The 26,599-nt window shown below is 39.1% G+C and overlaps 1 long non-coding RNA gene across 1 annotated transcript; it reads right to left on the bottom strand.

Annotated features, from left to right (window-relative positions):
• Positions 1-19,848: 19,848 nt before the first annotated feature.
• Positions 19,849-26,387, bottom strand: LOC147379949 (uncharacterized). Its single transcript, XR_015165196.1, has 2 exons — positions 25,989-26,387; positions 19,849-20,604 (listed from the first exon to the last, which is right to left on the bottom strand). It is a non-coding gene; the product is annotated as an uncharacterized LOC147379949 (long non-coding RNA).
• Between the last annotated feature and the right edge of the window lie 212 nt (positions 26,388-26,599).

Raw genomic sequence — 26,599 nt, 5'->3', positions numbered from 1 at the left:
CATAGAATGTGAAATTATACAACTTCTACAATAAAAAAACAGGGGAAAATCTTTGTAGCACTGGATTTGGCAATGTTTTGTTGAATATGATACTGAAAGCACATGCACAAAAAGCAGTAATAGCCAAGTGGAACTATATCAAACTTAAAAACATCTGCACAGTAATCAGAGTGAAAAGGTAACATATAGGATGGAAGAAAATATTAGCAAACCATATCTCTGATAAGAGGTTAACATCCAGAGTACATAAATAATGCCACTCAACAACAACAGCAAAAAACAATTTAAAAATGGGTAAAGGACTTGAATAGATAACTCTCCAAAGGAGATACACAAATAGCCAACAAACATATGAAAAGATGTACATCATCATCATCAATCATCAAGGAAACACAAATCAAAACCACAGTGAAATATCACTTTACAGTTGTTAGCACAGGTACTATCCACCCCCCACCAAAAAAAAATGTAAGCCTTGACAAGGATGTGGGGAAACGGGAACAATTGGAATGCTTGCATGCTATTTGTGGGATTGTAAATGGTGAAGATAACAGGGAAAACTTTATAGAAGTTGCTCATAAAGTTAGAATTACCCTATGATTCCACTTTTGGGTATATATACAAAAGAACTGAAAACTGGATCTTAAAGAGAAGTTTAGTCACCCATGCCCACAGCAACATTATTTGCAAAAGCCAAGAGGTGAAACCAACACAAATGTCCCTCAACAAATAAATGGATTAAAGAAAATTGTAGCATGTACATACAACAGAATAGTACTCAGCCTTAAATTAGAAGTAAATCCTGCGCTGTTACGTGCTGCAACATGGATGAATAGGGAGAACACCAGTGAAATACCAGTCACCAAAAGATACTATATGAATACTATACAAATACTATATGATACAAAATACTATACGAATCTACTCATATGAGGTATCCAAGTTAGACTCTTAGAAACAGGAAGTAGAATGTGATTGTGAGGGTCTGGGAAGAGGAAGAAAAGGAGAATTATTGTTCATGGATATAGATATTCAGTTTTGCAAGATGAAAAAGCTCCAGAAATCTGTTTCACAACAAAATGCGTATAGTTAACATTACTGTATTTTTATGCTTAAAAATAGTTAAGATTTCTTTTAAGTACCAGGAACAAATTTACAGGCTAGGTATCTGAAGAAAATTTTGTACAGCATAGTGGAGCACAAGTTTTACCCTCAGAAATCATGGTTGTAAGGATAAGTCGGAGGAGATTTATCACTAGAAATGTTTAACAGTGTTCCAATAGCAGGAGTCAAAAGTAGATTAGCTATGCTGCTAAGTCACTTCAGTCGTTTCCGACTCTGTGTGACCCCACAGATGGCAGCCCACCAGGCTCCCCCATCCCGGGGATTCTCCAGGCAAGAACACTGGAGTGGGTTGCCATTTCCTTCTCCAATGCATGAAAGTGAAAAGTGAAAGTGAAGTCGCTCAGTCGTGTCCGACTCTTATTGACCCCATGGACTGCAGCCTACCAGGTTCCTCCATCCATGGGATCTTCCAGGTAAGAGTACTGGGGTGGGGTGCCATTGCCTTCTCCTAGATTAGCTATACCTAGCTACAAAAATAGCTAAAGAGCCCAATGCCAATGACTTCTATTATAAGTTCATTTTGGAAATTTTGCATCATTAATACTTTAGCTGGATACAGGATTTAATGAATGGGAAAAAACAAACATTAGTTATTCTGAGTGAAAGATATATAGAGGAAGAGTTTAAATGTGAAAAGGGTTGGAGAATACTTTACCTGATTTATTTCCCTTATTTTTTTCTTTTTTATGCATACCCAAGGGTAATGAAAAGTGAAACAAGCAAAAAATTCATCAGACTTCAAGTGTCAAATTAAATTATAAATGATAAGAAAAATTAAAGAATTAAACACTATGACAAAGTGTTATTTATTCTAAAAATGGACAGTTGGTTTAATATCCTGAAATCAGTGAATTTAATACATCAAATGAATAAAGAACAAACACATGATCATATCAATGCATTCAGAAAAAAGCATTTGACAAAACCCAATATCCTTTCATGATTAAAAACACTGAAAAAAATAAGAGTATATGGAAACTTATTTAATGTGATAAGAGTGTCTATGAAAAACCCACTGCTGACAACCATACTATGGTGAAAAAAAATGAAAACTTCGCCCAATGACCAAGAACAAAACGAAGATATCCATTTTCATCACTTCTATTTGAGATTATACTCTCTAGTACAATCTCAAATAGAAGGCAATTAGTCAAGAAGAAGAAATAAACTATATCCAGATTAAAACAAAAGAATCAAAATCCTCTCTTTAAAAATGGTATGATCTTGTATACAAAAAAAGATCTAAGGAACCCCCCCAACCACACACACACAATTCATTACAATGAATAAATATATTCAATATGGTTGAGAATTTAAGATGAATATATAAAAATCAGTTCTATTTTCATACACTAGTCCTGTGCTTAAAAGAATATGTCTGGCTTTATCCCCAGTTTCTAAGAGGTAAACTCGAATTCCTTTCCCCGAGTGATAGAAGACTATCCTGCTCCCTGATAGTTAATGCTCATGAAGTGACTCACAGTGGGCTCCTAAATAGTTTAGCCAACAACATGACTCAAGACGAGGACTGGCTGTGACATAAAGACTAACCACACAATTAGAGGGCTGAGGCTTGAGTCATGTGATATCAACCCACCCTCAGGAAACAAGAGATTAGTCATTTACTTCAACCACAATAAATGATTCAATGATATCCATGTAATGAACCCAGCCCCTCACCACACACACACACACACAAACTCTAGACACCAATCTTAGGTGAGCTCCCTGGCTGCAATACTCTGCATTATTGTCACACATTGACGTGCTGGAAAGTGATATGTCTTGACTACATGTTGAGAGCACAATGAAGTTTTGCATGTGGGACTCTCCTGAACCTTGCTCTATGCATCCCTTCTTTTGCTGGGTTCTGATTTTCATCCTTTGACTATAAGAGTTATCATAAGAAGAACAGCTCTTCTCTGAATTCTGAGTCATTCTAGCAAATTAGCAAACCTGAGGCAAAAGTAGAAATCCTGCAGTTTTTAGCTAGCTGCTCAAAAGTGAGGGTAGCCTGTGGACCACCAAACTGTGGCCCACGTCTTGAGAGAATTCTCACAGAACTGTGCCTTAACCTGCAAAATCTGGCCCAACTCTGAGTAGCTGGTATCAGAAATCACTGGAATTAGCACTGAACAATACAAAAATGAAACTAAAAACAACTCCATTTACAAGAACGAACATAATGAAATACTTAAGGACTTCTCTTGTGGCCCAGTGGATGAGAATCTGCCTGCCAATGCAGGGGACACAGGTTTGATCCCTGGTCCAGGAAGATCCCACATGCCTCAGAGCAACTAAGTTTATGCACCGCAACAACTGAGCCCATGCACCACAGTTACTGAAGCCCATACACCTAGAGCCTGTGCTCTGCAACAAGAGAAGTCACCACAATGAAACACCCATGCACTGCAGCGAAGAGTAGTTCCTGCTCATGGCAACTAGAGAAAGTCCGCATGCAGCAATGAAGACCCAGCACAACCAAAAAATAAATTTTAAAAGAAAATTTTAAAGAATACTTAGGAATAAATCTCTTGAAAGAAATTAGAGATCTAAATAAATGAAACAATAGCCTACATTCATGAATGAGAAATTTTTAAATATGAGGATGAAAATGTGTACCTCAAATTGATCTACAAATTCCACGTAGGCTCTGTCAACAATCTAAGCTGCTTTTTTTGTGTGGAAATTAATACACTTATCCTAAAATTCATATGAAAATGCAAGTGATCTAGAATATGCAAAAACAATTTTGAAAAGAACAAAGTTAAAGGATTCAAAGTTCTCATTTCAACTCTTAGGTCAAAGCTAAAATAATTAAGACTAAGTGAAACCGATATAAACCCAGATATGCAGATGAATGGGAAAAAATTGGAGTTCAGGAATAAACTCTTACATTTACAGTCGACTGATCTTTAACACTGGTACAAAGACAATAACATAGCAACCAATACAATTCTCAACAAATGGTGATGAGACATCTTGATGTACACATGCAAAAGAATAATGCTGGACCCCTATCACACAAGATGTACAAAAATTAACTTAAAATAGATAATAGACACAAATGTAAAGAACTAAAACTAAAAATCTTAGGGGAAAAAGTTAAAAAAAAACAACTTTGTGACCATGGGTTGGACAATAGTTTCTTAAAGTATCAAAAGCACAAACAACAAAAGGAAAAAGTAAAGAAAGAACTGGATATCTTCATAATCTAAAAAGTTTTTTTCTCAAAGAAGACCATAAAGAAAGAAAAAATAGCACAGAGAATGGGAGAAATATTTGTAAACCATGTATCTGTTAAGTGATTGGTATTTAAAAAATGTAATAAGAAGTCTTACAACTCAATGATAAGGAGACAGTAGAGCTGACAGACAGGGTCAAGTACTGAATAAACATTTCCTCCAAATAAGATACATAAACAGCCAATTAGTACACGAGAAGATGTCCAACATTAGTGTTTACGGAAATGCAAATAAAAAGCAAAGATCCCACATACACTAAGGCAGCTAAAATAAAAAATATGGACAATAACAACCATTGATGAGAATGTGAAGAAATTAAACACTTTATGATGCTAGTAGGAATGTAAAATGGTGCAACTGATTTGGAAAACAGTTCCACCAAAAGTTAAACATAGAGTTACCATGTGACTCAGCAATTATATTCCTAGGTTCATACCGAGGAGAAATAAAAATACACATCTACAGAAACAATATGCACTGATCTTCATAAAATCATGATTTATAATAATAAAAAAGTATGCTGCTGCTAAGTCGCTTCAGTCGTGTCCGACTCTGTGCGACCCCATAGACGGCAGCCCACCAGGCTCCCCCGTCCCCGGGATTCTCCAGGCAAGAACACTGAAGTGGGTTGCCATTTTTTCAGCCCAAATGTCCATTAACTGAATATTGAATGAACAAAATGTGATTTACCTATACAATGGAATGTGATTTGGCAATAAAGAGGAATGAAGTACTGACTCCTGCTACAGCACAGACAAACTCTGAAAACATCATATGAAATCAGAGAAGTCAATCACGAAGACCGTGTGCTGTAAAATCACATTTATATGAAGAGTACAGAGCAGGCAAATTTATAGTGACAGAGAGCAAATTAGTGGTTTCCACAGAAGAGAGGGAAGGAGAATTAGGGAGTGACTGCTAATGGATGCAGGGTTTCTTTCTGGAGTGATGAAGAATATTTAGTTAGGGGTAATGATTCTAAAGAGGAGAGTGAAAAAGTTGGATTAAAGCTCAACATTCAGAAAACTAAGATCATGGCATCTGGTCCCATCACTTCATGGGAAATAGATGGGGAAACAGTGGAAACAGTGTCAACCTTTATTTGGGGGGGCTCCAAAATCACTACAGATGGTGACTGCAGCCATGAAATTAAAAGACGCTTACTCCTTGGAAGGAAAGTTATGACCAACCTAGACAGCATATTCAAAAGTAGAGACATTACTTTGCCAACAAAGCTCCACCTAGTCAAGGCTATGGTTTTTCCTGTGGTCATGTATGGATGTGAGAGTTGGACTGTGAAGAAAGCTGAGTGCGTAAGAACTGATGCTTTTGAACTGTGGTGTTGGACAACACTCTTGAGAGTCCCTTGGACGGCAAGGAGATCCAACCAGTCTATCCTAGAGGAAATCAGTCCTGGGTGTTCTTTGGAAGGACTCATGCTAAAGCTGAAACTCCAGTACTTTGGCCACCTCATGCGAAGAGTTGACTCATTGGAAAAGACTCTGATGCTGGGAGGGATTGGGGGCAGGAGGAAGAGGGGACGACAGAGGATGAGATGGCTGGATGGCATCACCGACTCGATGGACGTGAGTTTGAGTGAACTCTGGGAGTTGGTGATGGACAGGGAGGCCTGGCATGCTGCAATTCATGGGGTCACAAAGAGTCAGACATGACTGAGCAACTGAACTAAACTGAACTGAATGATTCTAGAACTCTGTGAATATACTTAAACCATCAAACAGTACATTTTAAAATGGTAAATATCATAGCTTGTAAAGAATATTTTAATAAAACTATTATATAAAAACCACATTGTTTATTAAAAGAGTAAATAGAAGAGGACCAAATAAGGAGGAAAAAAGAATATTTTTTAAAGGTAAAAAAAAATTAAGCTGAATTTGCAATTCAATGCCACTGGTTCTCACTGGTTCTTACTTTTCATTCATAATTTAAGATAGAAAGAAAAAAATCTGGTGTGAATATTTAATAAATAAATTGTCAGAAAAGTGAAAGGGAACTGTAGAATTTTGGAGGGTTATTTCAGGTTTTCCATTTGTTTCAAGTTCATAGCCTTTGCCTCTTTAATTTTTCATGGAAGTTTATTATTAATAGCCTATTCTTTCTGAAATTAAAATCACACTGAAAATACAGAATTAGGTTCTGACATTGATAACAATGGATTGGCCTGTCATCAATATGTATTAATACTTGGAGCTGGAACTTAGTAAAAATATCTCCATTTCCTTTCACATAACCTAACAAATAAATGCTGTGGTGTTTTTTGATTTGAAAAAGAAAAGAGCAATGTCTCTTAGGTTAGTTTCAAAGAGCTCTCTCTTTTCCTACCCAATCTTATCAGCACTGCCCATATATTTGAAACATTTAAAGATGTAAAAAAGAAGAATGAAAGTGGAGGAAAATAATAATTTTTAATTTTTTTTTCAGATCATTTTCTTCATAATTGTCAACTTGACTTTCCTTAGAATTCCCAGCTTGGAGTTTGTACAACCCAGAAGAAAGCTACAACAATGTTAGATTATTTTACACATATAAAATGAGAAATAATAAACTAAATACTTTTCCTTAAAGTGGAATGCATTCCATATAAATTTCAATCTGAATAAGCAGGAAATGTGAGGCCATAATATCCCCCAATTACTGGTTTATATGTTTTCCAAACCCTGGCAGGTAAGGAGTGAAAGTGAAGTGAAGTCACTCAGCCCTGTCCGACTCTTCGCTACCCACTGGACTGCAGCCTATCAGGGATGGGATTTTGTCCATGGGATTTTGAAGGCAAGAGTACTGGACTGGGTTGCATTTGCCTTCTCCATCATTACTCCCAGACATAACCAATTAGATCATATCTTCTTATTTTCAATAAGCAGGTAAGGAACTAGGAGGCAAATAGTGATCATTACAACTGAGTGTTTGACTTTGAGCTCAGTTACTTCTGAGTTCAGAAGTAAATTAAAGTCATAGTGACTTTAAGTTTAGTCACTATCTTTCCCACAGAAGTAAGTTTTTACTGGAACATCAACAGAGAGAGGAAAATGATGATGATGAAATAAATAACTGGCAGGTAATAGCAATCAAATCAGCTGGAAGTTTGCTCCATCCTCTGATGCAAAAATGTTTTTATTGTCTTTTTTTCTTTGTAGATTTCATGATTTTTGTCTTAACAGTAACATACTATTAATTTTTCTATTAAAAAAAAACAGACTCTTAAACAGTAGGGAAAAGGTGTAACTTGGTAGGCAAAGTAGAAACTAGGAGAACATACTGGGCCATTCCCTAGTTTTTCACATGCCTAAAATTAATTAGTTCCTATTTACTTGCCTTTGGGATTCTATGTCTCTTTCTCCATAGGGAAGATAAAACTAACGTATTATATATCAGTGGACATTCTTTATATTTATATTGTTTATATTCGCTGCACTAATCAAGTTATGTCAAATCTATATTGGTGATAAAGTTCACAAGGTACAATAAACAGGCAAGAATAGAAAAAAATAAAAAAGAAAGCTACAAGAGCTGACCTACCCTATCAGATATTAAAAGAAAGAGTATAAAATCTGTACAGTCAAAACAATGTATTTCTGATGCATGAATAAATACACATGGGACAGTATAGAAAGTTCAGAAATAACTCAAGCACATATAAAAACTTAGGATATCATAAAGATAGCATCTAAAACCATTGGAACAAAAGTAGATTACTTAATAAATTGCTCTGGAACAAATGGCAAACTGTTTGAAAGAAGACAAAATGATACCTATACTTCATACCATGCATTAGAATAAACTCCAACTGGATAGGACCTACATGAGATAAATTAAACTATGCTCATACTAAAAGCGGAGAAGCAAATGGCAAGCCACTCCAGTACTCTTGCCTGGAAAATCCCATGGACAGAGGAGCCTGGTAGGCTACAGTCCCTGGGGTCGCTAAGAGTTGGACACAACTGAGCGACTTCCCTTTCACTTTTCACTTTCATGCATCGGAGAAGGAAATGGCAACCCACTCCAGTATTCTTGCCTGGATAATCCCAGGGACAGAGCAGCCTGGTAGGCTGCCGTCTATGGGGTCGCACAGAGTCGGACACGACTGAAGTGACTTAGCAGCAGCATACTAAAAGACATCACAGCTGAATTCTACTTAACATCTGTGTAGGCAAGGACTTCATAATTAGGATTCAAAATCTTGGGTTCCAAAATCACTGCTGACGGAGACTGCAACAATGAAATTAAACGATACCATTTTTTAGTATCTTTACAAGTAAAGCTATTACAAAACTAGATAGCATGTTAAAAAGCAGAGGCATCACTTTACCAAAAAAGACCCATATAATCAAAGCTATGGTTTTTCCAGTAATCATGTGTGGATGTGAGAGTCGGACCATAAATAAAGAAGGTTCAGTGCCAAAGAACTGATGCTTTCAAATTGTGGTGCTGGAGAAGACTCTTGAGAGTTCCTTGGACAGCAAGGAGATCCAACCAGTCAATCCTAAAAGGAATCGACCCTAAATATTCATTGGAAGGATAATGAAGTTGAAGCTCCAATATTTTGGTGACCTGATGTGAAGACCCAACTCATTGGTAAATACCTTGATGCTGGGAAAGACTGAAGGTAAAACGAGAAGAGTACAGCAGAGGATGAGATGGTTAGCATCACCAACTCAATGGACATGAATTTGAGCAAACTTCAGAAGATAGGGAAGGACAGGGAAGCCTGATGTGCTATAATCCACGGGGTTGCAAACAGTCAGACACAACTTAGCCACTGAACAACAATAACAAGGTAAAGACTTCATAATTTAGGATTCAAAATCCAGAGGCAATTTTTAAAAGATAAACAACATTAAATATTTTTTAATGTATTTGAATGACAAAAGACCATAAACAAAATTAAAGACAAGTGACAATGTCAGAAAGAAAAGCTTTGCAATATCTATCATAAATGGATATTAGAACTCTATAAGGAATATATAAGGAACTCTACAAAACTGGGGGCCAAAAAAACAAATCTGATGGAAAATGGGGAAAAGACAAGAAAACAATTCACAAATAAAGGATACAAAGTGTCACTTAAACATGTGAAAAAATATGTAACTCATATGGAATGAGGTAGTAATGATGCCTCTAAGATGAATTTTGCATTTTATCCTTTTGTGTGTGTGTGTGAAAGTCACTCAGTTGTGTCTGACTCTTTGCAACCCCATGAAATATATAATCCATGGAATTCTCCCAGCAAGAATTCTGGAGTGGGTAGCCTTTCCCTTCTCCAGGGGATCTTCCCAACCCAGGTCTCCTGCATTGCAGGCAGATTCTTTACCAGCTGAGCCACCAGAGAAGCCCAAGAATGCTGGAGTGGATAGCCTATTCCTTCTCCAGAGTATCTTCCCAACCCAGGAATCGAAACGGGGTCTCCTGCATTGCAGGTGGATTCTTTACCAACAGAGGTATTTACCTCATTGGAAGAGCTGATCTTCATTACTTATCATTGTCAAGTACCATATAGGGCAAAGGATCTGTTCAGCTGATTCTTATGTCAATTTCTATGTGCTTCTCCTGTTTTCATCACACCTGCTCTCTCATTTTCAAATGTATTTGGTGCCCTTATTCCAAAATTTGTCTGGGAGTCTAGAATAGCACTTATATTGTTTGTGTGCTTTTGTTTTCCATGCCCATCTACTTCCTAGCATCTGAAATATATCTCTATGTTTTCTTCTATACTTATGGTTTATGTTTCCACTTTTCTTATTCCTAAACCATGACTTTATTGGAGCTTTGGTTGGAGTGGAGATAAACCTGAATTTCTTACTTATTTTTCCCCAAATTTATACAGGAATAATTGACAAATATAATTGCATATAAGTATACAGTATGAGGATTTGAAATAAATTATGGAGTGATTACTAAGCTATGATTATATTTGGGGGCCTCTGAGGCAGTGAGAATACTTCAACCAGGTGGCCAACAGAAGAGATTCTAAGGCAAGGGAATTCTATTGGTTTCTTGATTTTCACATGAAATGTTCTGGTTGTGAAACAACAGAGTTAAGTGTTTCAGAGCAGCGACTCTCCAACTTACTATGTAACCTCAGAGCCTAAGTTGCCTTGGAATAAAAATGGATATAATAATAGTATCTACCTGACAAGGTTCTTTTGATGGCTAAATGACTTAATGCCTATAAAAGCCCTGAGGGCAGTGTCAGCCACAAAATAATCATTCAGTACGTATTAGTTTTTACTACAGTTCCCACAAAGTCCAAAAACCAGCAGTTATGTCTATTTTCAACCAATCCTATGGTAGAAACTCTAAGCAGTGTCATGAGATTAACTGTCATTTGTACTGTGAAATTTTAAATACTCAGACCATCTCACCTGGTTCTATCTGGTGCTTAATTTTCTCATATCCACAGTTACACATGTAAGTAACAGCAATGGGGGAAAGGCATATAGTCAACTTTCTGTCCATTCAATTTGTTTCTAAGCAGTTCACTATGTATCTATTGACTATACAGAATGCTAGGTTTGGTATATTAGAGGATAGAAAGATTTATAATAGGGACTGTCTTCTAGGAGCATATGTGGAATAATAACATAATATGGTTAAAACTATGTATCATAAAAGATTTAAGTAATATTTCATAGGGAAAACAGAAAAGACAGTTAAAGGTAATATTGGATTGCGGAAATATAATTGAAAAACTGAGTCACAAGATTTCTATTGAAACCATTCCTGAATTATTTAAATAAATCTTTTAATATCAGGGATGGATTTGCCATGAAATTAATGCAACTTTAGAATTCAGGGACTTTTATTTACATGGGGCTCCTACCAAGCCCTATGAGAGGTTCTACAGATACGTTCACGTGGTTACGTTTATATAAAATTTGGAAAAGTAAGGTGTTTTAAAAACTATTTAAAGTCTGACTTTTGTGGCAGATAGCGCTGGTGTGACTATGAGCATTTGGGGACCTCTACAAAAGAGAATTTCAATGGAGAATCTACTTCATTTGGGTTTGGTGGGATAAAAACTATGTGGCTCACAATAAGTTCTGGTACAGGAAAAGATCCCAAAATACTTGTACCTCTCGATGCATGAACCCACTCAGTGTGGTGGTGCAAGCAGTGAGTATCAGAGGGCCTGTTTATGGTATGAACATGCCCTACAGGTTTCAATACACAAAGTATCAGGATAACGGGAAAAAAGGTTTGAAATGTGTGCAGCCAGGAGGCAGCCTGTGGATATTTCTTCCAGTCACCAGTGGTATACAATTAAAATCTGTGCATTCAGTTTTCATGGAGTCTAGTCAAAACAATGCCACCTGTCAGGCATGTACTCAGTAAGACAGCAAACACCGTTACCAACATATCACATTTTTTTAAAAGAAAATTGTGCCTAAAATTGAATTACCGGAATTATTTTGCTTATAGGGAACACACCTGTTCTTCCAGAAGCCAGGACACCAGAATGGGAAGCTACGTGTTGATGCATCTCAAGGTATTGGGCCGTATCTTAGCACATCCGATGCATCTGCCCTGATGTAGTCTGGCATGTCCAGACAAATCAGTGAGCAAAGACTGCCAGTAAGGCCACAAAATAGCCTGAAGAAACAAGTGTTCCAGTGACCAAAACCCTCATACCTGTTAATCAGTAAGTCAATGAATACAGTTTAAGAGTAACTTGATTACACAATTATGTAGTTCAGTACATAATGGAGGCACAAGTTTTAAGTGCCTTTGATTTATATTTGTGTATTCCTTGATTTCAGATTAATTTTACATTTTTATACTTATTGATTGTACCAAACGACCAGTGCACTAAGCGCAGCCCTGAGGAGCCACCCTACGTCCAAGGTCAGGGGCAGAAGCCGGGAGGACCCCATGCCCAAAGGGCGGCAGCCAGGAGGACTTACCCCACGTCCGAGGTCAGGTGCAGTGGCCGAGAGTGCCAGGCTGCGACGGCACAGGAACGGCCGAGAGGAGCTACCCTGCGTCCGAGGTCAGGGCGGGCGGCCGAGAGGAGCTACCCCACGCCCCCATGCCCAAGGCCAGGGGCAGCGGCCAGGAGGACCAACCCCACATTCAAGGAGCTGTGGCTGCGTGGGCGCAGGAGGGCCTAGAGGAGCTATCCCACGTTGAAGGTCAGGAAGGGCAGCAGTGAGGAGATACCCCACATCCAAGGTAAGGAGCAGCATCTGCGCTTTGCTGGAGCAGCCATGAAGAGATACCCCACGCCCAAGGTAAAAGAAACCCAAGTAAGACGGTAGGTGTTGCAAGAAGGCATCAGAGGGCAGACACACTGAAACCATACCCACAGAAAACTAGTCAATGTAATCACACTAGGACCACAGCCTTGTCTAACTCAATGAAACTAAGCCATGCCCGTGGGGCAACCCAAGATGGGCGGGTCATGGTGGAGAGATCTGACAGAATATGGTCCACTGGAGAAGGGAATGGCAAACCACTTCAGTATTCTTGCCTTGAGAACCCCATGAACAGTATGAAAAGGCAAAATGATAGAATACTGAAAAAGGAACTCCCCAGGTCAGTAGGTGCCCAATATGCTACTAGAGATCAGTGGAGAAATAACTCTAGAAAGAATGAAGGGATGGGGAACACATGTATACCTGTGGCAGGTTCATTTTGATAATTGGCAAAACTAATACAATTATGTAAAGTTTAAAAATAAAATAAAATTTAAAAAATTAATAAAAAATAAAAAAAAGAATGAAGGGATGGAGCCAAAGCAAAAACAATACCCAGCTGTGGATGTGACTGGTGATAGAAGCAAGGTCTGATGCTGTAAAGAGCAATATTGCATAGGAACCTGGAATGTCAGGTCCATGAATCAAGGCAAATTGGAAGTGGACAAACAAGAGATGGCAAGACTGAATGTCAACATTCTAGGAATCAGCAAACTGAAATGGACTGGAATGGGTGAATTTAACTCAGGTGACCATTATATCTACTACTGCAGGGAGGAATCCCTCAGACGAAATGGAGTAGCCATCATGGTCAACAAAAAAGTCTGAAATGCAGTACTTGGATGCAATCTCAAAAACGACAGAATGATCTCTGTTCGTTTACAAGGCAAATCTTTCAATATTACAGTAATTCAAGTCTATGCCCCAACCAGTAACGCTGAAGAAGCTGAAGTTGAATGGTTCTATGAAGACCTACAAGACCTTTTAGAACTAACAAAGATGTCCTTTTCATTATAGGGGACTGGAATGCAAAAGTAGGAAGTCAAGAAACACCTGGTGTAACAGGCAAATTTGGCCTTGGAATACGGAATGAAGCAAGGCAAAGACTAATAGAGTATTGCCAAGAAAATGCACTGGTCATAACAAACACCCTCTTCCAACAACACAAGAGAAGACTCTATACATGGACATCACCAGATGGCCAACACTGAAATCAGATTGATTATATTCTTCACAGCCAAAGATGGAAAAGCTCTATACAGTCAGCTAAAACAAGACCGGGAGCTGACTGTGGCTCAGATCATGAATTCCTTATTGCCAAATTCAGACTTAAATTGAAGAAAGTAGGGAACACCACTAGACCATTCAGGTATGACCTAAATCAAATCCCTTACGATTATACAGTGAAAGTGAGAAATAGATTTAAGGGCCTAGATCTGATAGATAGAGTGCCTGATGAACTATGGACTGAGGTTCGTGACATTGTACAGGAGACAGGGATCAAGACCATCCCCATGGAAAAGAAATGCAAAAAAGCAAAATGGCTGTCTGGGGAGGCCTTACAAATAGCTGTGAAAAGAAGAGAAGCAGAAAGCAAAGGAGAAAAGGAAAGATATGAGCATCTGAATGCAGAGCTCCAAAGAATAGCAAGGAGAGATAAGAAAGCCTTCCTCAGTGATCAGTGCAAAGAAATAGAGGAAAACAACAGAATGGGAAAGACTAGAGATCTCTTCAAGAAAATTAGAGATACCAAGGGAACATTTCATGCAAAGATGGGCTTCATAAAGGACAGAAATGGTATGGACCTAACAGAAGCAGAAGCTATTAAGAAGAGATGGCAAGAATAAACGGAAGAACTGTGCAAAAAAGATCTTCATGACCCAGATAATCACGATGGTGATCACTGCCCTAGAGCCAGACATCCTGGAATGTGAAGTCAAGTGGGCCTTAGAAAGCATCACTACAAACAAAGCTAGTGGAGGTGATGGAATTCCAGTTGAGCTATTTCAAATCCTGAAAGATGATGCTGTGAAAGTGCTGCACTCAATATGCCAGCAAATTTGGAAAACTCAGCAGTGGCCACAGGACTGGAAAAGGGCAGTTTTCATTCCAATCCCATAGAAAGGCAATGCCAAAAATGCTCAAACTACCGCACAATTGCACTCATCTCACACGCTAGTAAAGTAATGCTCAAAATTCTCCAAGCCAGGCTTCAGCAATATGTGAACCGTGAACTTCCTGATGTTGAAGCTGGTTTTAGAAAAGGCAGAGGAACCAGAGATCAAATTGCCAACATCCGCTGGATCATGGAAAAAGCAAGAGAGTTCCAGAAAAGCATTTATTTCTGCTTTATTTACTATGCCAAAGCCTTTGACTGTGTGGATCACAATAAACTGTGGAAAATTCTGAAAGAGATGGGAATACCAGACCACCTGATCTGCCTCTTGAGAAATTTGTATGCAGGTCAGGAAGCAACAGTTAGAACTGGACATGGAACAACAGACTGGTTCCAAATAGGAAAAGGAGTACGTCAAGGCTGTATATTGTCACCCTGCTTATTTAACTTATGTGCAGAGTACATCATGAGAAACGCTGGACTGGAAGAAGGACAAGCTGGAATCAAGACTGCTGGGAGAAATATCAGTAACCTCAGATATGCAGATAACACCACCCTTATGGCAGAAAGTGAAGAGGAACTCAAAGGCCTCTTGATGAAAGTGAAAGTGGAGAGTGAAAAAGTTGGCTTAAAGCTCAACATTCAGAAAATGAAGATCATGGCATCCGGTCCCATCACTTTATGGGAAATGGATGGGGAAACAGTGGAAACAGTGTCAACCTTTATTTTTTGGGCTCCAAAATCACTGCAGATGGTGACTGCAGCCATGAAATTAAAAGACCCTTACTCCTTGGAAGGAAAATTATGATCAACCTAGATAGCATATTCAAAAGCAGAGACATTACTTTGCCAACAAAGGTTCGTCTAGTCAAGGCTATGGTTTTTCCTGTTGTCGTGTATGGATGTCAGAGTTGGACTGTGAAGAAGGCTGAGGGCTGAAGAATTGATTCTTTTGAACTGTGGTGTTGGAGAAGACTCTTGAGAGTCCCTTGGACTGCAAGGAGATCCAACCAGTCCATTCTGAAGGAGATCAGCCCTGGGATTTCTTTGGAAGGAATGATGCTAAAGCTGAAACTCCAGTACTTTGGCCATCTCATGCGAAGAATTGACTCATTGGAAAAGACTCTGATGCTGGGAGGAATTGGGGGCAGGAGGAGAAGGGGATGACAGAGGATGAGATGGCTGGATCGCATCACTGACTCGATGGTCGTGAGTCTGGGTGAACTCCAGGAGTTGGTGATGGACAGGGAGGCCTGGCATGCTGAGATTCATGGGGTCGCAAAGAGTCGGACAAGACTGAGCGACTGAACTGAACTGTACCAAACTAAAACTACTTCAGAAGTGTGGGAGGCAGTTAATTAATTAAGATTGTGTGTATTTTGTGTATGTGAGATACTTGTGATATTTGTCAGCTTTTTAAAATCTGCAGGGTTTGTGTTTTTTTCATTTTCTAAACACATATTCATTTTCACACATATTGGTCTAGTCATATTTTTTTAAGAGGGACATAAATTGTACATACTGGGACCCACTGCATGGGGTCATGGCAAGGTTGTCAAGATTTTATCTAGGCACAGCCATTAGTGTGATGCCTATCACATAAGGGATTCTCAACAAGTCTTGGCACTAAGTGTTATTTAAAAGAAACCAGCAGGGTGCTTGACATAGAACAGGGTCTAAGACTTATTACCTTCTTCCTTTCTTCACCACTTTTAAAAACTGACTTATCTGCTGTAGAACCCAGTAGCTTCACTGAATTACAATAACAACCAATAAACAATAAGGACTATGTGGCTTTTTGTATTTTTCACCTCTAAGGTACCCAATAATGTGCATATGGTCCACAGCTTATAGGCTAGAAAAGGCAAATATCAGAATCTAGAATAAGAAGTACAACCTCAAAGCTTTCCAGGAAGGTAAGAAGGAACACACACATAACAGCCATACACACTTGAATAGAGTGATCAAAATAAATAAAGATGCAATCAGTGTCCTATTAATTATTCACCATCTTGCTTTTTTTCATTTTTTAAGTTTTCCCCTTTCTCTCTCCATAGTTTTAATATTCCCTTTATTATTCTTTTAAAACACTTGTACCATTTTTACCTGTTATTTTCTTCTACACTGTTACCATTTTAATTTCCCCTATATACACTTTTAGCTCTTCTCCATATTGAGATATCTTATACAGTCTTTATCTTTCACTCCAACTACTTCATATCTGCTTTCCCACCCTTCCCCCCGCCCCGGGCCATGTAATGCCCTCAGTCTCCCACGCCATTCCAACTCCACTTTTTAACATTTTCCTCCGCACTGTTTCATAGCATCACCCTGTAGGAAAAGCTAATTGCTTTGGGAATTGCTAATCCCTAAAGCCAATGGGAAACTTTGGAATCTCCTATTAGTCTCAAGACTGAAATCCTGCCTCAATCAGAGATAATTATTATACTAAGCAAGAGAATTTCAATAGTCTTCTCAAAATGATCCCAAAGATGCCACCTGCAAAGCTGCTGCCTCATTCAGCTTTAGCCACTTTCAATTAACTGAACAGCATAGAGCACTCCCGAGGGATCAGGAGCAAACAAAATCCAAATTACAAACAAGCAGAGATAGCTGAAGCAATTAAGCCCTTGGTAGCTTAACTCCAGGGTGCCCAGAAGTCTTGTTCAGGCCAAGGACCCAATTGGAGTAGGTACTATATTAAATCAGCCCAATCCCAGGAAGCAGCTAATAACTGATAAATTTGGGCTGTGTAGACAGTATATAATTAATAAGAGAAAGAAAGGGTGTGAGGACTTGTATAATCTGGTTTTTACAATAATCTGAATAATCTGGTTTTGTACTCTGTACAGCCCAGTTTCACAAGGTAATGTCCAAATCTGTACAAACTTGACCTCTCTTAGTACAACACAATACTCTACTGTAAAATTGCATTATATAATTCCTTAAGACCTCATCAGATAAACTAAGCCAAGTTGCTTTTCAAATAAATTACACCACCAGCAGAACTAAGTGGATCTCATTTGTGGAATTCAGCAAAAGAACTGGGGCGGGGTGGAGTGGCACACAAGTTGGAAAGTCTAAACAGAAAAGGGAACAAGAAAGTGTGTGTGTGAGTGGTTCCAGTAATGGAGAGACTATGAAAACAATAGTCCCCAGAGTGAACCACCATAGTGATGCATATCTGATGATGGGGTCAGGGAAACATTCAGAGGGGCTCGCATTTTAACTCAGTGCTGGATTACAGGAGTCTCTGCCAAGCTTCTTCTGGGAGGAGGCAGATGCTAAGTCCCAGCTCCCCTTTCGCTGTTTCCCCTCACTTTTCCCCCTCCCCTCCCAGTGTTATCATCAGTGGAGCAGCACAGAAGGAGAGTTCTGGGACTGAAGAGGCTTATCTGTAATAGCAGCTTATCTATAGCTAGCAGTAAACCTTGAAGTTAAAACTAAAGAATTCTAGCCCTCCTGCCATTTCCCTTTTTTTCCAAAGCTATTCCAATTCCTTAGGAGTTTCTTTTACCAGTTTATGCACTCTGATCAATCAAAGGGGGCAATAAATGCAAATTCAGACCCTACTGTGCTCCAGAAACCATGAGAGGCTAGGAACACAAAGACAGACAAGATACTCTCCCTGATACCAAGGAACTTACATCACTGTTGAGGATATAGCACATAAACATTAAAGGAACAAAAAGTGTTAGACACCAACTAGGATATGTTGAATTACAGTACAGATGAGTAGGCTCTGAGTTCAAAGGGCAAAGAACTGAGGGCCTGGTAGTTAGGCTCTTGCTGCTGCTGCTGCTGCTGCTGCTAAGTCACTTCAGTCGTGTCCAACTCTGTGCAACCCCATAGACGGCAGCCCACCAGGCTCCCCTCTCCCTGGGATTCTCCAGGCAAGAACACTGGAGTGCATTGCCATTTCCTTCTTCAATGCATGAAAGTGAAAAGTGAAAGTGAAGTCGCTCAGTAGTGTCCAACTCTTAGCTACCCCATGGACTGCAGCCTACCAGGCTCCTCTGTCCATGGGAGATTCCAGTCAAGAGTACTGGAGTAGATTGCCATTGCCTTCTCTGAGTTAGGCTCTTGAGGTGGACAAAGAAAGTGAATATGGTTTAATGATGGAGTGGAGGAGCCTAAGCAGCCAGAAAAGGGCTGGTGGCATGAACAAAACTACTTGAAAAATTCGGTTGACCTTTGGAGGGAGTAAGCCAGCCTGGTGTGAGCAAATTCCTAAGGAACTGAAGGAAAACTCAACTCAGCTTCTAGACGTCAATCTAAAGTATTGGGACCTTATTCTACTAAATGTGGGGAAACAACCATGTGTTTAAGGAAGGACAAGCTTGCTCAGTTGTTTGTTTATGAAGGTACTGTGGACAAAATAATGGCACTTGCCATTTCAGTAAGCAACAAATGTTGCCCATCAAACCATCCGTTGCTGCAGCTGCCCCTCATTGGGGCACCCCAGGGGAATTCAGGATGGCCAAAAAGAGAATACTGCCCTGCCATGAATAGCTAAGATGCATATCAAGGTAATACTTTCAATGAACCCAGACTCTTGCATCTTCCTATACATGGAAAAGCATGAAAATCATTAACTTAAGATGTCTGTTTTTTTGTAATTTGATGTTTGATTACTTTTATTTCCCCCCTTAGGAAAAACTCCTGTACATCCTGGCTCCTCCTTTATTTCTTTGGAATAGTTCCTCAGAGCTATCTGAGAGGCTATTTTCTGGACTATAGTCCTTCCTCAGTTGGCTCTCAAATAAAACCTAACTCTCAACTTTTAGGTTGTGCATTTTTTTTTTTTAATCAACAATGTTCATATGAAGGTATTTGTTAATGATCCATTTATTCCCTACCTTACTACTAAAAAGATTTGAGCCTTATAAGTACAGAAATCTATAACATCTAAAAAAACAAATAGGTAAAAAATATTGTATAATACCTATATTTATCAAACTATTCCAAAAAATTGAGGAGAATGAAACACCCCCAAAAATCATCCTGTAAGCCCACCAATATCCTGATACCAAATTAGACAAACACACACACACACAAAAATTGCAAATCAATCCCTGATGAATATACAGGCCAAAATTCTCAACAAAAATTAGCCAATCAAATTAAAAAATGTATAAGGGACCATACATACACCATGATCAAGTGTGATTTATTCTAGGGATATAGCTATGGTTCAATATTTGTAAATCAGTGAGTGTGATACACCACATTAGGAAAAGTATAAAAATGATTTTACACATGATTATCTCAATAGAAAGATAAAAGCATTTGACAAAATTCAACACGCACTCATGATAAAAACTCTCAAAGTGAGTACAGAGGGAATGTATCTCAACATAACAAAAGCCTTTTATGACAAACCTACAAGTAACATCATACTCAACAGGGGAAAGCTGGAAGTTTTTCTCCTGCAATCAGATACAAGTCAATGATGTCCCTCTCACCATTTCTATTTAACATAGTATCAGATGTCCTAGCCATAGCAACAGACAAGAAAAAGAAATAAAAGGTACAAACTGAATGGGAAGAAGTAAAACTGTCACTATTTGCTGATACATGACACTCTATATAGGATACCCTAATGGCTAGAGCCAGACATCCTGGCGGAAAAGGCAATGGCACCCCACTCCAGTACTCTTGCCTGGAAAATCCCGTGGATGGAAGAGCCTGGAAGGCTGCAGTCCATGGAGTTGCTGAGGGTCGGACATGACTGAGCGACTTCACTTTCACTTTTCACTTTCCTGCACTGGAGAAGGAAATGGCAACCTGCTCCAGTGTTCTTGCTTGGAGAATCCCAGGGACAGGGCATCCTGGTGGGCTGCCATCTATGGGGTCTCGTAGAGTCGGACACGATTGAAGTGACTCAGCAGCAGCAGCAGACATCCTGGAATGTGAAATCAAGTGGGCCTTAGAAAGCATCACTACAAACAAAGCTAGTGGAGGTGATGGAATTCCAGTTGAGCTATTTCAAATCCTGAAAGATGATGCTGTGAAAGTACTGCACTCAATATGCCAGCAAATTTGGAAAACTCAGCAGTGGCCACAGGACTGGAAAAGGGCAGTTTTTATTCCAATCCCAAAGAAAGGCAATGCCAAAGAATGCTCAAACTACCGCACAATTGCACTCATCTCACACGCTAGTAAAGTAATGCTCAAAATTCTCCAAGCCAGGCTTCATTCACGTGAACCGTGAACTTCCAGATGTTCAAGCTGGTTTTAGAAAAGGCAGAGGAACCAGAGATCAAATTGCCAACATCCACTGGATCATCAGAAAAGCAAGAGAGTTCCAGAAAAACATCTATTTCTGCATTATGACTACGCCAAAGCCTTTGACTATAGTCCTTTGACTGTGTGGATCACAATAAACTGAAAAATTCTGAAGGAGATGGGAATACCAGACCACCTGACCTGCCTCTTGAGAAACCTGTATGCAGGTCAGGAAGCAATAGTTAGAACTGGATATGGAACAACAGACTGGTTCCAAAAAGGAAAAGGAGTACATCAAGGCTGTATATTGTCACCCTGTTTATTTAACTTATATGCAGAGTACTTCATGAGAAACGCTGGACTGGAAGAAGGACAAGCTGGAATCAAGACTGCTGGGAGAAATATCAATAACCTCAGATATGCAGATGACACCACCCTTATGGCAGAAAGTGAAGAGGAACTCAAAAGCCTCTTGATGAAAGTGAAAGAGGAGAGTGAAAAATTTGGCTTAAAGCTCAACATTCAGAAAATGAAGATCATGGCATCTGGTCCCATCACTTCATGGGAAATAGATGGGGAAATGGTGGAAATAGTGTCAGACTTTATTTTTGGAGGCTCCAAAATCACTGCAGATGGGGATTGCAGCCATGAAATTAAAAGACGCTTACTCCTTGGAAGGAAAGTTATGACCAACCTAGATAACATATTAAAAAGCAGAGACATTACTTTGCCAACAAAGGTCCATCTAGTCAAGGCTATGGTTTTTCCAGTGGTCATGTATGGATGTGAGAGTTGGACAGTGAAGAAAGCTGAGCGCCGAAGAATTGATGCTTTTGAACTGTGGTGTTGGAGAAGACTCTTGAGAGTCCTTTGGACTGCAAAGAGATCCAACTAGTCCATCCTGAAGGAGATCAGTCCTGGATGTTCTTTGGAAGGAATGATGCTAAAGCTGAAACTCCAGTACTTTGGCCACCTGATGTGAAGAGCTGACTCATTGAAAAAGACTCTGATGCTGGGAGGGATTGAGGGCAGGAAGAGAAGGGGACGACAGAGGATGAGATGTTTGGATGGCATCACCGACTCGATGGATGTAAGTTTGAGTGAACTCCGGGAGTTGGTGAAGGACAGGGAGGCCTGGCGCACTGCAATTCATGGGGTCAAAAAGAGTCAGACACGACTGAGGGACTGAACTGAACTGAACTGAATGTCTCTACAGAAAAGGTACTAGAACTTAAAAATGAATTCAGTAAAGTTGCAGAGTACAAGATTAACATACAGATATCTGTTGCTTTTCTGTACATGAATAATGTACTTTCAGAAAGAGAAATTAAGGAAATAATCCTGGTTACAGTTATATCAAAAAGAATAAAATACCTGAGAATAAATTTAACTAAGGATATAGAAGACCTATACTCTGAAAACTCTAAAACACTGATGAAAAATTTGAAAACGATATAAAGAAATTGAAAGATATCCCGTGTTCTTGTATTAGAAGAATTAAAGACTTAATCATGTTAAAATGGCCATACTACTCAAAGCAATCTACAGATTTAATGCAATCCCTATCAAAATACTCATGACATTTTTCCACAGAATTATAATAAATAATCCTAAAATTCACACAAACCGCAAAAGATCCCAAATTGCCAAAGCAAACCTCAGATAAAAGAACAAAGCTAGAGATCTCACCCTCCGTGACTTCAGATTAAGTGAAAAGCTACAGTAATCAAAACCATACAACACAAAAATACACATACATATAAATGGAACAGAATAGAGGACCCAGAAATAAAACCACATACTTTTGGTCAGTTTATCTATAACAAAGGAGACAAGAATATACAATGCAGAAAAGACAGACTTTTTAATAAGTGGTGCACAGAAAACTGGACAGTGACCTGTAAAACAATGAAATTAGAACATTTCATTACACCACATACAAAGTAAACACAACATGGATTAAAGAACTAAATTTAAGACTAGAAACAATAAGAAACATAGAAGAGAACACTGGCAGAAATTGTAGCAATATTTTTTTTATCTATCTCATTAAGGCAAAAAAAAGAAAGAAAGAAAGCAAAAATAAATAAAGAGGACACAATTAAAACTTAAAAGCAGTTTCACAGCAAAAGAATCTATTAACCAAACAAAAGGACAATCTACAAATGGGAGGAAATATTTGCAAGACCCTGATGCTGGGAGAGATTGAGGGTAAGAGGAGAAAGGAGCTGCAGTGGCATCAGTGACTCAATGGACATGAGTTTGAGTAAACTCCAGGAGTTGGTTTTGGACAGGGAGGCTTGGCGTACTGCAGTCCATGGGGTCGCAAAGAGTCAGAGACGAGTGAGCAACTGAACTGAACTGAACGACAATATGATCAATAAGAGGTAAATATCCAAACTTTATAAAAAGCTCATATAACTCCATATCAAAAAAATAACTCAATTAAAAGATGGGAAGAAAACCTGAAAAGAAATTTTTTTTCAAATAAGATATACAAATGCCCAGCAGGCACATGAAAAAATGTTCAACATCACTGATTATCAGAAAGACAAATCAAAATCATAATGAGATATCACCTGATACCTTTCAAAATGGCCATCATTCAGTTCAGTTCAGTTCAGTTCAGTCACTCAGTCATGTCTGACTCTTTGCGACCCCATGAATTGCAGCACGCCAGGCCTCCCTGTCCATCACCAACTTCCGAAGTTCACTCAGACTCAAGTCCATCGAGTCAGTGATGCCATCCAGCCATCTCATCCTCTGTCGTCCCCTTTTCCTCCTGCCCCCAATCCCTCCCAACATCAGAGTCTTTTCCAATGAGTCAACCCTTCACATGAGCTGCCCAAAGTACTGGAGTTCCAGCTTTAGTATCATTCCTTCCAAAGAAATCCCAGGGCTGATCTCCTTCAGAATGGACTGGTTGGATCTCCTTGAAGTCCAAGATCTATAAATAGCAAATGTTGGCAAAGATGTAGAGAAAAAGTAATCCTATTACACCAGTAGGACTGTAAATTGGTGCAGCCACTATGGATATCAGTATGGAGTTATTACCTCAAAAAAATTAAAAATAGAATTACCATATGATCAGGCAATTACACTCCTGGATATACATCCAGAAAAAAAAAAAAACTATCAAAATGATACATGCTCCCCAATGTTCAAAGTTGCACTATTTAAAATAGCCAAGATATGGAAGCAGTCCAAGAGTCCATCGACAGATGAATGTTAAAAAGAAGTGGTACACACATATACAATGGAATATCACTCAGCTGTAAAAAAAAAAAAAAAAAAAGAATGAAACTCTGCCATTTGCAACAATGCGGATGGACCTAGCAAGTATTATGCTTAGTGAAAAATGTCATACAGAGAAACACAATTCAAAGTTATCATTTATATGTGGAATGCATAAAATAAAACAAGCAAATATACATAACAGAAGAGAAACAAACTCACAGATATAAAGAACAGATCGTGATCACAATGGGGAAAGGGGGAGGAGGGAGATAGGGATATGAGATTAAGAGACTCAAATGACTATATATAAATTAAATACAGAACAAGGATGCATTGTACAGTACAAAGAAATGCACAATTATTTCATAGTAACTTTAAGTGGAGTATAATCTATAACTCATCAAATCATTATATTGTACACCTGAATCTAATACACTTTAATCAACTATATGTCTATTAAAATATTAAAAATTGAATACCTAAAGAAAAAAAGAGTATGAGTCTCTCATCATGACCTGTAAATATCACAAACAGATTCAGTAAAATACGTCATGACCTGTGAATACTGCTCAGAGATTTAGCAAAACTCTGTGAGAGGTCCAAAGTAGTAGCTAGAAGTAGCATTTGTGAGAGTAGGTCACATCTCTCTGTTAGAGTCTGAGTAAGAGTTGGGGGGTTGCTGTGACGTCATCGACTCAATGGACATGAATTTGAGCCAAGTCTGAGAGATAGTGGAGGACAGAGGAGCCTGGCATGCTACAGTTCATGGGGTCTCAAAAAGTTGGACATGACTTAGTGACTGAACAAGAACAATGAAAAGCAGGGGGGCGGGGGGAATTGTTAAAAATAAAATAATAGACTCAAAATTGAGTTGCTGATACTAAGCCACATGTCACCAAATCAAAACTTAACTCACTTACAGCTTCAACTCTCCAGAAATACAGTCTTGAACCAGTCAAATAGGAATCACCTGATCAGCCCTAGTTAGGTCATCTTCACGACAGGCTCAGAGAAGGCAATGGCAACCCATTCCAGTACTTTTGCCTGGAACATCCCATGGACAGAGGAGCCTGGTAGGCTGCAGTCCATGGGGTCGCTAAGAGTCAGACGCGACTGAGCGACTCACTTTCACTTTTCATTTTCATGCATTGGAGAAGGAAATGGCAACCCACTCCAGTGTTCTTGCCTGGAGAATCCCAGGGACGGGGGGAGCCTGGTGAGCTGCCATCTATGGGGTCACACAGAGACAGACACGACTGAAGTGACTTAGCAGCAGCAGCATGACAGACTCCTTCCATCTTCTAAAGAAAAGTAACTGTCCAATAACCAATCTGCTTTTTGCCTAGTACAACTTCCTTGTTCCTGCTACTTTATGCCTATAAAAGTTATTCCTTTTGTACAGGTCCTCAGAGCTCCTTTCTATCTGCTAGACTGGATGCTGCTGGATTGACATCAATTTTTGATTAAATAAACTCATAAATGTTTTAATATGCCTCAGCTTATCTTTTTGCACTAATGACAATTAAAAAAGAACAATCCTGCTGAATTTAGAGTCCCTAGTGATGTTGGGTTACTCCAGGTCAGTGTGGATAGTGACACTGGTTTAGCAAACCTAACGTTAACTAAAAAGTACACTAAGACTTCTGGTTTCTGGTTTCACATACAAGAAGCTTAGGAGATGTCATTCTGTGCTGACAACAGATAAAAACTGAATGAAAAATTAACAAGTATTCTTGGATCCTTAAGGAAGAGAAGGACCCAGGGCAAACTGCTATCCCCCGAATTAGAGAGACAGACAGGTGAATACAGGGAGGCACAGCTTACCAGAGCAGAGACTCAGTAGCTGAATCCACCACAGGAACCAGTGCCAGGAAGGAGAGTCTTGACTGTAATGGACAAACTGCTGCAGGCTCAGTGCTGACAACTTTGAGAGTTAAAAACTCCAAGGGACCCAGTCATGGAGCGCGGGAAGGACACAGTACTGTGAAGTTTACCCGCAGGAGCACTACCAGCTTCCCTCAGTAAATGTCAGAGAAAAATCCCATCCTGCTTTGCAGGGAAAGGGAAAAAGGAATCATCTGTTCTTAACAAAGCTGCCTTCAGGATAAACTAGTTAACAGTGCCTCACCTGCTGGGGAAGGGAAATATCCAACTCCTGTCCCACCTACTGCGGAAGAAAAAAAATTGACAAAGACCTGTGAAGTTCTCTGGCCAGAAGAACATGCCTGTTAAATGACCGAGACCTTATTACAGGACTGTAGGATACATCCCCTCCCCCACACCTCACAACCACATTATTACAGAACTGTCTACAGCAGTTCCTTTTATTCAGTACATATGTATGACTATCAAGAAAAAATTATATACAGAATTTGAAGGGGAAAAGATCTGAATATACAAAGAACTTCCAAACGGTAAGAAAACAAACAATCCGA

Source organism: Bos grunniens, chromosome 1 (genome assembly GCF_055505025.1).
Source record: "Bos grunniens cultivar Pamir isolate PY7600 chromosome 1, Bosgru_T2T1.0, whole genome shotgun sequence".
NCBI classification, from domain to species: Eukaryota; Metazoa; Chordata; class Mammalia; order Artiodactyla; family Bovidae; genus Bos; species Bos grunniens.
This window is presented reverse-complemented; position numbering and strand designations above follow the sequence as displayed.